This window comes from Magallana gigas, chromosome 3 (assembly GCF_963853765.1).
Source record: "Magallana gigas chromosome 3, xbMagGiga1.1, whole genome shotgun sequence".
Taxonomy (NCBI): Eukaryota; Metazoa; Mollusca; class Bivalvia; order Ostreida; family Ostreidae; genus Magallana; species Magallana gigas.
In genome coordinates this window covers 52,704,056-52,714,116 of record NC_088855.1, presented here as the reverse complement: position 1 = coordinate 52,714,116, position 10,061 = coordinate 52,704,056, and the positions used below count along the sequence as shown (strand labels likewise).

Here is a 10,061-nt window from a genome sequence, read left to right as displayed (position 1 = left end):
CAATCCAACTTCATATACATGTAAACATAAGTTTTATCAAAGAAACGCCTTCATTCTCCAGGGTAAACCCTACCAAGGTTTTTCTACTGACATTGCTAGATTTGTAAAGGATTCATTTTTTTTTTTTCAAAACAAGATGCGTTGTGATTGTTACAGCATACATCATTTATTTATCTATTTATTTTTTAAAATATATTTACGTTACGTTTCGTTATATTCCTTGATAATTCTTTATATTTATCAGGTTTTTTTATACTGTCCATTTGCAATGTATGGAATAGTTGTGAATTGGTCCAAAAAGTAAGTGGTTTGTTCGAATAAAAATCAAATCAAATTTATTTGATGTCGGATATCTTAATCAAAAGACTTTTAAGAAAACCTGTGATCATCTGAAGGCAAAGTCATATATTTTCTGAACAGGGATGGGGTAATCATAATCAGTAATCGTAATCAGCTGTAATCGATTACAGGTTGCTGAGTAATCATAAGTAATCAGTAATCATCCATTTTTCTGATTACAAGTAATCGTAATTTAATCAATTACTCTGTGAAAAAGTCCTGTAATCATGATTAATTTTTTATTACTTTTATGATTACAATGGCAAAATTCAATAGGTTGAAATCATTATTCATTGGATCTTATATTTAGTGAATAAGGTTCAGTCTTAAAGTTGGCCAGTATTCCTTTATTGCCCTTGGGCATGTTTTAATTCATGTCCAGTAACGTTACAATGAGTTTGCTATTCAACAGTCCTTTAGAAAACAGTTCACATACTGTGCTTATTTAATTATGAAAATAATTTAAAGGGTCACTTTTAGTTGGACTTTGTTTAGAGAAAGATGTCTGCTGTACAACATTTTGAGTTTTCTGATGATCAACCGTCATCGGGTATTGTGAAAGCCAAATGTAGATACTGTTCTTCATACATATCGGGGAATGCAAAAACTACTTCAAATAGTAAATAATGCAACAAATTACATTGATACCAGAATAAAGAGTCCTGTCAAAAAATGCACTGTTTTTTAAATGAAACATTTAAACTATAAAAAAAACTGAAACACAAATAATGTAATCTAAAGTAATCACAAGTAATCATGATAATAATGAGGAAAAGTAATCTAATGTAATCGATTACTTTTAAAAATGGATGTAATTAGCCTGTAATCGATTACTTTTAAAACCCAAAGTAATTGTAATTTAATCGATTACTTTTGAAAGTAATCGACCCCATCCCTGTTTCTGAAGTATGTTACTAGTAATTTATTTACGGTATCCAAGCCTAGAAAATTTTATGGCAGAATCCTAAAAAAAAATTATGATAGAATAGCTGCAGAGCTGGATAGCTTCCCACTATGTGTATTGACCAATTAATGTCGAGGCTAAAGAAAAATACCCTGTCCTGCCGTAACAGCGACTGCACAGCCACTGCCGTGACCAGGATTCAAACCTGGGTTGTCGCGGCCACAACGCGAAGTACTAACCACTATACGATCACAGCTATATGGACTGGTTACTAAAAATTTTAAAGGTACAGAATTGTATATTTACTTAAAATAGTTTGCGAGCGCCAGCCAGAGGAAACACAAATGTGTGCGACATGTGTGCAGAAAGAAATGTATGCCCTCCATTTATCTTTTGCTAAAATGTGTGGAAACCAGTTCCATCTCGGTCCTGCAGCTTTGTTAATTTTTACTCCTTTAAAACACTACAAGTCATGATTTGATGAATATTGTCATTTATTAATGACGAAGATAAACAACTACATGTAGCTACAAATAAACTACCTTCAAGGTATCAATTGTAGTTCCATATATACTTCAGAATTATTTTTTTCCTTGACTGCATTTTTACATTTTCCTTTACTCAATTTTAAAATTTTCTGTACCACTGAGTAGGATATTTCATGTATTTTGTTAGGTGATGATCTTTTTTCACAGGGACTACTTCTTTCGGGGCACATGCAGCAGCTTCCTGGGGAGTGTGCAGTCAGTTTACATACAAATGGAAAACACGTGGTTTTGAGGGTAGACCTGTTTGGAGCTAGATATTTTGAGAAAATGCAGTATCGCTAGCCCTTTTTATGGTGTTAGCTGATGAGATAGGTAACAAATAACATTTCCTCCGAACATTTTGTTATGAGGAATACAAACTGATTTTTAAACAATTTTCCCCTCTATAGTGCTATATAGTGAAAACAATTAATTAAGTACTAGGGAGATCCCAGACATGTCTTAAAGCAACAAAATGTAGTTTTATTTATTTGTTGAGTTTTCAAGGGTAATTTACTTGTAATCCTTTTACTTGGTGGGGGATCTTGCAAAGTGGTGACTTAAACCACCTCAGACAGGATTTAAAGCGTCCAGATCCAATTTCTTTGCAGAATACTATGCATATTCTGGCCGAATAGCTTCTCGAATAAAGGGCTGTATATTAGAATCAACACCATCACTCTATATCCAATAATACGTAAGAAAAAATGGTAGTGGAAAGGGCACATTAGTAGAATGCACTCAACCTTAATTCCAATGGTAGCAATGAGGTGGATACCACCGTAAAGAAAAAGAAAAGAAGGCCAACATACACCTGGAGGACATTAGTAGAAAAGAAATGAAGCGTAACCAATGGGCACATGGACAGGTCCAGAGATAAACTCAAATACTAAATAAGGACTAAATAAGGAAAAGAAAAATCCTCATATCTTCGAAGTAAAATGTGCGCGTAGCCACTGGTTTTTTGAACTTGCACAAAGGTCTCACGTTTTGTGAACCTAAAACGTAGGAAACTTTAAAAATAAAATTTATTTTTTGCGTCATATGTCGACCATGATTTGAATGCAAATACAATCGGGTAAGTAGAATGATACTTATATATCAAAACCGTCAGAAGTTGAATTACTTTTTTTTTGTTAATAAATTCATACAAGAAACAACTTGCGAGGAAAACCACAGTCAATCAGTTGTACCAAGTTTATGACAAGTTTGATGATGCCTTCAACTTGGAAGCGCTTGGTCTTGCCATATGATATGTAATTAATGTAGAACATGTTTAACGGCTTCTTGAATTCAATGAATGAAAAGGAGTTTCTGGTGAGGCTCAATTTATGAACCCACAGATAAGACTGGTTTCGACGTAAACTACTGTCGCACAGGGACCAAGCCCATTTTAACATTAATTTCAATGTAACCATAAATAAAGAAAAGGGTTGAATTCTGACCCAGATAAAAAAAACTACCAGCTCGCTTCAAAAGCCTAAAATATCAATAAATTTTTATAACATTTGCAATATGCATGTAGTTTTTAGAAAATAAATGTCTGAGATACAATGCCGAATTTCAAGTTGATGGGTCTTAAAATAACGGAGATATACGTCATTATTCTCTCAAAGTCGCCAGTTTATTTTTACTCGGACACTTATCGGTCCAAGGCTCACGATGGCTTTTTGTCTATGACAACAACAGTATCTAGACAAATGGAGAAACATTCGCATTAATCTTTTGAAATCTCACATCAAACGCACGCTACTTACATCCTCAAATTCCGATAAAATTCCTTAAATACTCTCCAAACTTAACTTTTATTCTGCAGCCACATCAACTTCTGACAAGGCCGGCCAATGTGATAGATAATGTTAAACTCGATTTCATTGGTTAATATTCCTGATGGTCCAATCAGAATCAGTCTTTTTTAAAGACGTCAAAATGGCTGGCCCAGTCAGAAGTCAATGTGGTTGCAGAAAAAAGTTCAGTATGGAGAGCAATTAAGGAATTCTATCGGAGTTTGAGGATGTAAGTATATTTTATATTTTAAAGGGACATGGTCCCGATTTTGGTTAAAAATTATTTTTCCGATTTTAATGTGTACAATTCTTCAGTAAGGCATTTATAATAGGCAACCAAATTTTGAGTGTCATTTGATGAGTTATAAACGAGTTACAGAGCTTGCAATTCTTCCCTATGTAAACAAAGCATTTGTTTACATTTTGAATGTTGAAGTGAAAATTCAAGTTTTAGACCTAAAATGAATGTATTAATCGTTAGGAACTGTTAATTTATGCTTAAAATGAATGATAAGATAGACAAACCAGCTTGAAAAAGATTTTTACCGGTATATTTGACATATGTAGACAAAAACAGGGCACGAGCCTTGTTTACATGACGAAGAATTGTGAGCCCCTTATATTGCTTAAAACTCAACGACTGGCACCAAAACTTTATTTGATCATTAGAAATGCATTCCTTAAGCATTGCAAATAATAAAAACAGAAAAATAAAAATTGACCAAAATCGTGACCATGCCCCTTTAAGCAAAAAATTAAATTCCACACCAGGATGTATAACAGATTCGCCTCTAGAGGCCTGACGTTATATATCCAAGTCTGAATAAATAATATGACGGATGCAAGGTGTCGATCAGTTCATAGCGAGGCTCAAATACCCTGTCCTGCCGTAACAGCGACTGCACAGCCACTGCCGTGACCAGGATTCGAACCTGGGTTGTCGCGGCCAAGAGGCGAAGTACTAACCACTATACGATCACGGCCATATGAACAGGTTCTTTGCAATATCATTGGTACAGAATCGTATATTTTCTTTTATTAATATCTTTCTTTATTATTTTGTCTGTGGGCATGAGCTGTTCTTGAGAGGAACACAAAGGTGTGCGACAGTTGATGGGAAACCAAATGTCTTGCAGTAACTATACATGTAGTTTTGTTTATTGTTGAATCTTGAAGAGCAATATGCTTGTGATCCTCTTATATGTTGATGAATCTTGCAAAGTGAGTAAATTAGTTTTTAAGGTGGTAATTGACACCTCCACCTTGTGACGTATTTCTTATCGAAATAAACAATAATTGAATAAAATGAAGTGTGTTTATATAAGTTGTTTCTTTTCTAATATTGTCGCCTTACAGCGTAGCGCAGTGAGTTAGAGGGTTTTCTACGAATCTGTAACTTATTAGTTCGAATTCCGCTGGGGGGGGGGGGGGGGGGTACAATTTTTACCTCTCCTTTTTTTTAAAAGTTGATTGCAGTATTCCTTGCATCTGGCTATGCAAGTGTATATCATATATAAGCAGTAACGATGAAATAAATGGCACAATTGTGAAATGGAGCAATAAAAATATACCGCTGTTGTTCCATGCATACTCAAAGGAGTAGCATGACTGTTATCCTAGAAAGCATGCTTATATTCAACATCTGGATATATTACATATTTGCCTCTAGAAGTTTGACGTTATATCCGGTTCTGAATAAATTATATGACGGAAACACTGTAAGGTGTCGATCTGTTCATAGCGAGGCTCAAAAAATATCCTGTCCTGCCGTAACAGCGACTGCACAGCCACTGCCGTGACCAGGATTCGAACCTGGGTTGTCGCGGCCACAACGCGAAGTACTAACCACTATACGATCACGGCCATATGAACAGGTTATTAAGGATAATAGAGTTATTAAATTGTATATTTATATTCATTAATATCCTTTTTGAAAATATGTTTGCGGGCGAAAGCTGTTTATAAGAGGGAACACAAAGGTGTGCGACAGGTGTAAAGGAACTACATGTACATGTAGTTATGTTTATTTGTTTAATCTTCAAGAGTAATAGGATTGTGATCCTCCTAAATGGTGTTGAATCTTACAAAATGATATGACTAAAGCAAATTCAAACAAGATAAGACACCTTCTAGATCCGAAGTCTTTGCAGAATACTAGGTATCTTCTGGCCGAATATAGTATTGACTAAAGAGCAGTACAATATCCATATCGGATTTGATCACGTGTCGGACTGCAATGATAACCCATAGAAGTCAAAGATTGACTTTTAAATCATGACATTATCCTGGCTTCTTAATTATACACAATAATTATTATATGATGACAATCAGCATCTTTTCGTTTTTATATCCTTGAAAATGAAATGAATTATCGTGTTACCCTAAGGGTATTTTCTGCATTTTTATGTTTTATTAACCAATAACATCTTTTCTTATAAAAGTACATATATCATATAAGTCATACTAAAATAAACAGTCACATAGACACAGTGAAAATAAAACTTGGGAAACTGTAGGGTTAGAAGATCATAACTCTGGCGATAAATATCTGCAACAATTGCAAAAACGGGCCCAGGGAAACGCTAAGACGAATTGAATGGGTGGAGAGAACGGGGTAACACAGTGGGAATCCTTAATGGGATATAAAAACTGTTCTGTCGTAACAGCGACTGCACAGCCACTGCCGTGACCGGGAATCTGTGAAGATTAAGTTGAAGAGAAGACAGGAGTTTACAATCAATTGATATCTTAAAGACATGAAAAGCATATGAATTATCTTGTGAGAAACGTCTTTTTTCTGTATTGTAACAATTTAACGTTCTTCTTTTCCACATACTTAATTAGTTCTTAGACCAGGTTGGGTTTTTTTCCTGTCATCGAATAACAAATATGTAATGTGATACTGGTGTAAAAATAGTGTTTTTCCGATCATAACCGAAGTCGGGGCTGAATTTCCAGACATGAAGTATGAAGGACTGTCCCGAAATTCGAGAGAATCCTTAATACATGTCTGCAAATTTAGCCTCAACATCGGTTATGTATAAGAAATATAATTTATGCGGCCAATGCGTCGGTCCAATTATCAAGACAAACCGAATATCTCCAAGATACTTAGTATCTGGCAAACCATCAGCTGCATATTCCCAGATAATTAGAAAAAAATGTGTTGCGTCAGTGCCATCTGTTACCTGTAACTTGTTTATCACTTAAACTGATGACAAGTGATGTGTTATCCTCACCATCTAACAACCAGTCACATTTAATCGTGTTTATTGCTGTCTTAAGTTTCCTATGGGCTCTACTTTACGATGCGTCTTGTTAGTAATTACAGTGTATCTGATTGCCAGCTGCATCTAGAGTAAGACAACTCATTTTATACGATTACCAACAGCACTTGGTCCACTCTTTGTCTGACTTTTGTCTTACAATGGACCCTTTCATCTTGGTGGCCCTGTTACGTATAGTACATGTATTTAATGCCCAGTGATGTCTATCCTAGATAATCCAATTACAAACGGCGTGTATTTCATCTGATAACCAATACTGTTCTTCAGTAGTGTTGACTAGATGTTGGTATTTAAGGTTTGAACGAAACAACATCACATAGGGAAATGATTTAGAGAGGAAGCATGGTGAAGATCGAATGACATGGACTCCATTGCTGGAAATATCACCGACTGATTTAGACCTTGTCCAGCATATGTAGGCGATAAGGTTATCATCATGCAACAAGAGAAGACATTGTTTTCATACATGTACTAGTTTTTTTAAAAAATCTGATATATATTATTGCTGTTTAATATTCTGTAATATTTTGCTTTGCTTATTGGTTGTAAACAGTAGTTTACGGACAGAAAACTATAGTTAACGACGTTTACCTATATTTCACATCTGTAAACAATAATTACGGGATCGTGTATGTTTCAGAAGTGTAAACTATAATTAACACTGAAAACGACAATTTGCGATTGCAAAACATAGTTCACCTGATATATATAGTTTTACAATTTGTAAAACTACATATATGTATATGGCACGCCAGATTAACAAAAATGGGCTAATCATAGTATAACCGCCGGGTTTGTAGCGTTTTGTGGTATTTTCCGTACCGGGCGATTACTAGGGAATTAGCTCAACACTCGCTGTATTTTCCACATTTATTACAGTTAATAACACAATCATATAAACAGTTACTCTTCACTCCGTACACATTAAAAAGGGGAAACTTGCATTTTAATAATTCTAACTTAAGGTTAACCTACATATGAGAGTGAGGGAAATCGTAACAGATTAGACGGACGACTTGTATCTTTACTCTTAACCTCTTACTATCGAACTCTAACTCTCTACTCTCTTCAACTAACTACTATCATCTATAAAACATATAATAATATTCTACTAGCGTGACCATCTAAATAATTGATATGTATAAATCATCCAATCAGAGAATATTTCTTTATCCCTAAACTGACCATCTCCCAGGTAAACGCCCATTTATTCACCTGCGTTAACCGCTAATTGTTATGTAATTGCATTAATTCTATTTGTGTCAAACACACATTTGTTAGCTGAAACCATTGTCCTTCAATCCTGCCTTTCTAATAAGTAGATTTCTTAAAGCTACACTTCATTACTTTGATGTCCTATTTCTTTGTTACAGTTTAGACGTTTGATAAACGTTAATTTACATTGTATCACATCAGTCAGGAGGAATTTCACGATAATATGTTACCGACGGAAAATGTACAAGTCGATCGGTATTCGTTTACAAGATTTATTAAAACTCCACAAACTTATTACAATATTCCGCGAGGTCGGAAGTCGGTGATACGAGCGCCTTGACCGTCGCTCTCAAACTGCCGAATAATTGAACATGGCAACCAATAACATATAGATAACAAAACATTTTTAACAATAGAAAATAATAGAAAAGTAAATATAAAGAGTTACTTCAATTAACGGATTACTAAGATAAACTATGAGTCAATTAAGGTTGTCCAGACGAAAGTCACTCAACGCCAGTGACAGGGGAAAAGGTGTTATGTCCAAGGGGAACATTTCACACGGTGATATTTGCCTCTTCCTCCCGATGAACACGTCCCCGTGTTCCGAAGAAACGTACTGCTGTTGAACCTGGTACTTGTTCCTCCTCGGACCATTCTGGAACTAGGTAGATAACATTTCCAATTGCTGGTAGACTCGAACCGTCCGTGAGCATGGGTCGAATTCACCGCAGCTTTACGAAAATGTCTCCTTGAATCACTTGTCTTTGTCTTTTCCTTTACTTATTCCTCTCTGTCGCATATTATATTGCTTAGGTGTTGTATTTGTTCTTCCAGCTCCTGAATTTCTTTGTCTCGCTTCTGTAATTCAGCCAGCACTACAAAATGGCGGTTTTTGAAGAACTTTGCTTTTGCAGTTTGGTGGTCAATATCTTCACGCAAAACGCTTATTTTCTGCTTTGCATCAACCAGTTGATTCTTAGTAAGATCTTCATAGAATTGAGAGTCTTTAATCCTTGAAAAAGGAAGTTCTGAAGTAGAAAGCGTTTTTCGTTGAAAATTCTGATCCGGTCTCTGTCATGTTGAATTTTCTTCTTTGATTTTCTTTTGTCTGGTTGTGTCGCACAATCTGCCCTCTGAGTCTCTACGACTTTAATGGCGTGAACGTCACTTCGGCGGTTAATTTTCTGTGTCTTGCACATCCGCGCAAAATGTCCATTCTGTCCACATTTAAAACACTTAGTAAACCGAGCAACACAATTCCAAACGTGATGAGCAAGTCCACACCTTCTAAAAGCAGGATTCTCTTTATGTATAAAGTACTGCGTCGGGTAAGTCACAGGCGTAGTCCACGCTGGTCCATACGAGCACTGGTTTGCAATACGTTGAATGTTTGATAATTGATCATAATACATGCATTATGTAAGTCACATTTTAAGCACGGAATGATGTATGACTTACAAATAATGCAAGTAATTTTCATATATGAAAGAAATGATTCTTCAAAGATCTGGAATTATCGACCATAAAAAAGCTATATAACGTAAAATCAATATTATAAGAAACCGACAATCTTGACCTTTCAAAATGATTTAAATACATTTATGCTTGTCGTGTTTTGATTATATACTTTTACCTACATAATATTCCAAGTTTATTGACATCAGAAGTTATTATTTACAATTTCAGATATCAATTCGGTCGCTCTGCGACCTTCTTGAACCCTTTTTATTCCTTATCGTCCTTTATCCATTAGCGAGAATTCCAAATCAAGGAAATGAACAACTTCTTGCCGGTTATAGCATGTATCAATGGCGACTGAAAACATCTCAAACGAGCTTCCTGAAATTAATCCTGACACATTGGGAGTGATATGAGAGATAGGCCGTATCAACGAGTAATATTGATGTTCTAAAAGTAGAACATACAGAAAGGAGAATGCCTCTGGTATTACAGATTGATCGATCATCAGATGTTTTATATAACTACAGAATCTTTTAAA

General features: G+C 35.3%; 1 long non-coding RNA gene and 1 other non-coding gene across 2 annotated transcripts; both read right to left on the bottom strand.

Annotated features, from left to right (window-relative positions):
- Positions 1-5,348: 5,348 nt before the first annotated feature.
- On the bottom strand, positions 5,349-5,420 carry Trnah-gug (transfer RNA histidin (anticodon GUG)). The gene has a single exon. It is a non-coding gene; the product is annotated as a tRNA-His (tRNA).
- Positions 5,421-8,317: 2,897 nt separating this feature from the next.
- On the bottom strand, positions 8,318-10,060 carry LOC136274097 (uncharacterized). Its single transcript, XR_010712395.1, has 2 exons — positions 9,700-10,060; positions 8,318-9,429 (listed from the first exon to the last, which is right to left on the bottom strand). It is a non-coding gene; the product is annotated as an uncharacterized lncRNA (long non-coding RNA).
- Position 10,061: the final 1 nt, after the last annotated feature.